This window comes from Manacus candei, unplaced genomic scaffold (assembly GCF_025592945.1).
Source record: "Manacus candei isolate 608988 ecotype Guabito, Panama unplaced genomic scaffold, ASM2559294v1 h1tg000017l, whole genome shotgun sequence".
NCBI lineage: Eukaryota > Metazoa > Chordata > Aves > Passeriformes > Pipridae > Manacus > Manacus candei.
In genome coordinates, this window is record NW_026138065.1 from 10953052 (window position 1) to 10959422 (window position 6371).

General features: G+C 47.6%; 1 long non-coding RNA gene across 1 annotated transcript; it reads right to left on the reverse strand.

Annotated features, from left to right (window-relative positions):
* Positions 1-412: 412 nt before the first annotated feature.
* Positions 413-6131, reverse strand: LOC127469226 (uncharacterized). Its single transcript, XR_007903904.1, has 3 exons — positions 5974-6131; positions 2980-3104; positions 413-484 (listed from the first exon to the last, which is right to left on the reverse strand). It is a non-coding gene; the product is annotated as an uncharacterized LOC127469226 (long non-coding RNA).
* Positions 6132-6371: the final 240 nt, after the last annotated feature.

Here is a 6371-nt window from a genome sequence, read left to right on the forward strand (position 1 = left end):
CTTTCCGACCTAAAGAAGAGCTCAAGCTCCTGACAGCTTGCCTGTCTTCTCCCAGATGCATCAGTTGGTCTAATTAGAAAACCCCACTACTCTTCCTACAAATCTTTCTATGCTAATAAGTGCGGGAGAAGAGGAAAATACTCCTATTCCATCTCCTACCCCATGAATACCCATTGCTCTGGATCACGATTCTTTTGCCCTCCATCTCCCTTTGCTATATTCATCAGTGTGGCTAGACATAGCTATGGATAAATACTTAAAAGGGCAAGGAAGAAGTGTACATGGAAGTCTTGAGTAAAATTAAAGAGTGAAGCATTTCTACAAGGCAACAGCATGTGTGTGTGGCATTTGCTATTCCAGTTCACTGGCATGGTCAGAGAAGGAAGAAAGGAGTCAGGACACTTGGGCTCCTCTCATAACTTTGCATATGACTTATTTGCTCTCTGTGGGTAATTCATTTCACATTCAGTGTCTGTTTTCTCCTCTGCAAAAGGAAAAAGTAATAATTATTACCCAGTCTCTCTGGTCTGTTGGGAGGTGAAACTGATACAAAATGCCTAGGGATCCTGATATGAAAGGTACATTAATACTGTGGTTTACTCTGCTTTCTGCTTTCTGGGCTGCTGGTGTGGAAGCTGAATCTGGAAATCTGGACCTCCAGATACCCTGGAAGATGTAGCTCAGTAGCCCTTGGCAAAAAGGGCCATAACCTTCCTTTAGCCAGCTTTCCTCTCTAGAGCTGTTGTGGGAGCAGACATTCTTGGGCTATTTTCCCCACTCTGCAACATCTATCCAAAAGCATAATGCCTGAGACAGGAGGCTTCAAAATATTCCCCCAGTTCCTCCCCTGGGTGCAAGATAAAAGAATCAGAGACCCAAACCTCAGAGGCATAATCAATATTGCTTAGGACTAGCTTGGAAACCACAGAGATGAAAGTGTAAGAGCCTACATAGCAATAGAGGTTAAAAATATTGTCAAACTTTACCAGTGAGGATGTGATGGTATTAGGGTTTTCTTTGCATCTAGGATTTACCTCCTGGTGCAGAAGGAGATCAGATACTGTGGAAATACCATCATGTTACATTTTTTCTGTGTGTTTTTCTTATTTGCATTGATCTCAGTGTTGGTGAATATGAATTTGGCTTCTCTAGGAAAGGAAACCAGAGCTGCTTGTGATACACAATCTCGGTGCATGGCAGAAATCAAAAGGTGTGTAAAGTGAATGAAGTTAGGGTAGACTTGGCAAGTGTTTTCAGGTAATGTTTGGAAACTGGGACTGGGTAATTCAGCAAGATTTTACAAGGCAAATGCATATGTTCTTTAGAGAAAGTAAAATTTCCATCAACATGCCCCACCCCAAACACACTGACATAGAGACGTGCAGATATTCTGGTGTAGGGCCATTTTGGTTCAACACTTGAGAGCTATGTGTGTACATACTGCATACTCACCTGGGGCAGAAAATTTGCAGCATGGAGCCGCCAACTCTGCTAAGTCTGTTATGTGTGAGTATCAAGCTCATAACTGAATCAAAATTTGGGATATTTTTCTTGGGGACAGTGGAGGCCTATTCTAGGCAGCTAGGCACTTCCCTTGCCTAATTTCAAGTTCTTTCTTTAAGCTGTAAATTCTCAGTTAACAAGTTGTGTTGATTTTTTTTAGCATTGACAAAATAACCTCTTTTTCTTCTGGTACTCTGAAAATGGTCAAAATCCCTAAATATGTGTAGGTATTTTTGCTGGGTTTGGTTTTTTATCTCTTCTTTTTCTTGTAACAAGCTAAGGCAGATGCCTGGCGTGGAAAATGTCAACTCAAGTGGTGAAAGTGGCAAGTTACAAGCAAATGAAGCCAGAGTTGTCAGAGACAAGTAAAATAGGTGCTAGTTCTTACATTCTCTGGAATGGAGCAGACCAGCCCAGAGCAAGACACAGTCACTGCCACATCCTGGGGAAAACACTGGGGTTGCTTTCCTCTGTGGAGATCTCTTTTCTCTCACTACTACCACATTTCCTTTGCCTACATCCTGCAACATGCAGTTCCTTGCATGCACTGTGACTCCAGGAACACTGTTCCCTGGTAGCCCCTGATGTGGATCAAGGGCTTCTTCACCATCTCAAAAGAGTGCTTCTCCTTTCCACTCCTTTCCTAGGGTGAGCCTGGTCCCAGAGTGGTGAGCAGGGTGTTTCCTCCTGGTGCTGCTTAAAGCTAGCAAGCAGCTCTGTGTGATGGGCTGGTTTCTTTTTGCCAATCTCATCTCATTGGGAAGGGCCACAGACTAGGCCTGCAGGAAACTGTGGTTCATTCTGTCTACAGCTTTTTTAATGAGACCATTTCCATTGTCTATGAGTGCCAGGTAGGAGAGCATGTCTGCATCAGAGGCTCTGCTTGGGCACAGGCTGAGAGTACGTGTGCGTGTGTCTGTGTACTCTTGGGCTGTTAAGAGGGCTGGGGCATTATGATCTGGGGTACAGACCGATGGTACACTCTGGCCTTGCTGGCTCTGAGCACTGCATGCAGCAGTGCTTGTACATGGGATGAAATGCTGCCACCCACCTCGCTGCTTCCAGGAGGTGAGGAGTGAGTGGTGGGGCTGAGACCTCCCCGTGGGTGCAGTCTGGCACCCAGGGAGAGTGCAGAGGATAGGTCAGCGCCTCTGTATTTCTGGGCAAGCAGCTCCTGAGGAGCAAGTAATTAAGTAACAGCTATGACTGCAGCTGACTGGTGTCGAAAAGGCTGATGTTCACAAGGAGGGAGTGATGAAGCAAGTCATCAGAGCAGCAGGAAGCAGCTGGCAGGCAGGTGAGCATCTGTGCACAGTCTGATAAGTGCATTGCAGTTGCCTTTCCACATAAGGACTCCAGAAGTGGGATGGCCAGATGTGTATAAATCCACAAGAGATCAGGCACTGAATTGCCAGTGGTGCCTATGGGGGTGACAGCCCCCATCTGTATTAGCAAGTGGATGTGTTTCAAAACCACCTGGTAATTCCTGGTAATTCCTTTGAAGTCTTGCAGAAGCTTCCAAAGAGTCAGGTCTTTCCATTCTCGTTAGGATTATACACTTAGCACACAATTACTAGGCTGTCCAGAATGCTTGTCAAAGTCTGGAGTCGGAAAAAGCAGAGTAAGACTTTGGGGACAAAAAAAAAATAAATTAAAAAAATGCCTAGACTGAGTCGCCTAGAGGCTCTGCTCCTAACAGCTAATGTTACTGTATAGCTTGGCTCTGTCAGGCTTTGCCAGCTTGCTTGCCACAGGCTCCTCTTCTCAGCATAGGAGCCAAATCAGATGAAGATGCTACTGTAGCTCTATTCCTTCTGACCTAGGGTCTTCACAGTTTGCTCTGGCAGTGGTTTTTAGTTGGACACACATGTATATGTAGTGTCAGGGGATTTTTCCTCCTCCTGTGATATTTTTTCCTTCTGATGCCTTGCATCATACAGATTTGGCCCTCCCTCTAGTTTTTGGTGGTGGATCCTTGACCCTGTATGCACTACTCTAGGTGGCACAGTAAATTAGTACATGTGTCTCCTTGCTCCTAGCTTCCAGTGACCGCCGAGTAAAAATGCAACCTCTTGATTTCTAGTCTGAGGGATTTACTTGGATATTGCTATAAGGGTCAAAACAATAAAATGAGAAAAGGAGAGTTGGAGAAGAAGAGCCCTCCTCCCTTGGGCAATCCTGGAGGAGGTCAAACCATGTTTGGCTGTAAACCATAAGCTCTTATAGTCAGGCTGAGACAGTATACACTGTTCTACGTGCTCATCTGCATCGATCAGCTCTGTGATTTCGTGTTAGGAGGCGGTCGGGCACCTTGGAAAGAGCCTGGCCTACCTCATCCAGCATGGCTTGCAGCATGGAAAAGTCTCCAGCAACAGTTCCGCTGCTGGCACAGGGGAGGTGGTGCAGGCATGTGTACTTTGGAGAGGGAGAAGCATGGTGCCTCAGGGGCCAAGGAACGTGCCCATGGCACAGACAACCTCCTCCTCCATAAGCAGCACCAGGAGTGGGCACGTTGTGCACGCAACCGCCAAAGCTGCTGCTGGGCACAGGGCGGGATCACACCCAAAACTCTTTGTTTTTGCAACACAAAGGTGGAGACAGAGCGTCAGGGAAGGGGAAGTCCTACTTGCTCTTCCCTCCTGGTGAGATGTCCTGCATCCACACTGCTGCATGTCTGGGACTGCCAGCAGCAGCAGCAGCACTGCCAACCAGATTTTCAGCACCACTTCTGCTGCCCCCTCACAGGATGGGATTCGTTATTGTCCTCAGTGGAAGTTGAGCACCATTAAAAATTCAGCTATTTCAGGCTAAACTGGCCTTTATTATTGCCAGCCTCACAGTGAAATTGAGACATGTAGAGGTATGGGGTGTTTTTTTTAAAGGAACATTTCTGTACTAGGAAGCATAGCTAGTGTTATACCAGTACTGAAGTGCTATTACTAATTCATCTCAATATGCCAAAGTAGGTAGGACTGCAGTCATTTAGGACTGGAGATGTGTGCTCAGTCCTGGCAGACCGCTAGGTTCCCCTGATCTCTTACCAGGTGCCAGTACCCAGAGACCAGAGCACAAAGTGCTCAGGAGAACTTCAGTGCAAGAGGTAGGCTTTTCTGAGTGTACCCAACACTCCTGAGTTTCCCACTTAGATTAAGTGAGCTGCATGGGCAGATTCTGGCATGAAGGGGGCAAGTGGTGCAAGCAGCTGGGAGGCTGTAAGTAGGGGGCAACAAAGCCTGGATGTCTGGGAGGATGCAGGGAGGAGGCACTTGGAGCAGCTTTGCTCTTGCTTCTGGAAGTGTTGGCAATAGTTCTGGTCCCAGCCTGTGGAAACGGGCAAACCCCTCTGGCAAGTGAACTCCGTGCTAAAGAGAGGCACAGATGAGCACTTGCAATCAGTTGAGTGGTGTGCATGAAAACTGCCAGACAAATGCGAACTTGCCCTCCTCTGCCAGGCAGTTATAGTGTACATCATCATGATCCTTTGCAAACAGGGGTGCAGCAGGATCGTGGGCAGAGCACTCAGATCTAAGGGTTGATGCCAAACTCAGCAGATAAGCATATGAATGAGGAACCATCCAGAGGAGGAGTGCAATAGGAGAGGAGAAGAACAAGAAGGAGACAACATGCTCTGTGGATGCCTGCCCTGAAGAGCCTGCTTCACTGTCAAGATTGGGAACAAAACTTTGGTGTGTTTGACACAGGAACTTTCACCAGTTTTTTTACAGTGCTACTCGAATATAAGGAAAACATTTTCTGCTCTCTCTGCAAAGGTCATGGAATGACTTGCTGTCAACCCTGTGCTGTCTCTGGCTGGGACCAGGCAGGGAAGCATAAGTGGCTGAGAGCAGCTGGGCTGGGGAAACAGAGGAGCCAAGGTTTGCTGCTGGGTCTCGCACAGTGCAGAAGACAAGTCTTCTCCCCTTCCCACCCCCACCCCCGCCTCCTTTCTCTGATGAACAGAGCAGTGAGAATGGGCTTAAAGCCTATGTCAGCCCTGCCTTGATCTCCATGTGCACTCCACATCTCTTGTGACTTTGTCAACACAGCAGGCCAGACGCTGTCTCTGTCGCCAGGGCTGCCTCCTGGGCAGCTGAGCAGAACAGAGTGGAGGTGAGAAATTCCCTCTGGGAGAGATAAGCAGAGCTCTCCTTCATCTCCCTTTCACTGCTTATCCCCTCCTGCAGCTGCTAATGCATGACAGGGAAGAGCTCTGGGGACAAAAGCGGGTATGGTGTGGAAGGAAGGAAGGAAGGAAGGAAGGAAGGAAGGAAGGAAGGAAGGAAGGAAGGAATTTAAAGAGCAGCTGAACTTGCTTCTCTCACTATGGTGGAGGTTGCTTTTGACCTGAGGCAGTAGCTTGGAGTTGATGAAGGAATTTAGCACTTAACTAGTTAGAGAGCTCTGACACTATGCACCAAGGCATGACAGCACTTCAGCACCTCCCTTTAGGCATTCACTATGTGAACTCACTTTGCCCTGGCCCCATAGTGCCCTTTCTTTCCACTGCAAAGGTTCCCATGTGGTCAAATCAGGACAGGGAATGGGATGTGGTCTCTAGAAACACCTTTCCACAGTAGGTACATGCTGGCATGACAGTGAGGCTGCCTTTGAGGCCACTCCTTGAGAGTCTTGCTCCTTGCCTGGAGCAACTACTACATACAGTCCATTGCTCCTGTCTGTGATCCAAGTCCTCTTTGTGACACCATGATGGAGATGCCAGTCAGGAGTGTGGGCTTGAGCTCCAGCACTTTCAACATTTGCAGTCCTGGTTTCAGTGCTTGGAAATGCTGGTCAAGAGGGCATGCAAAGACTTTCATCCGTATGGCCCTTTAGCAGCCTGAATGAAGGAGCAGAGTTTCAAAGGGCAG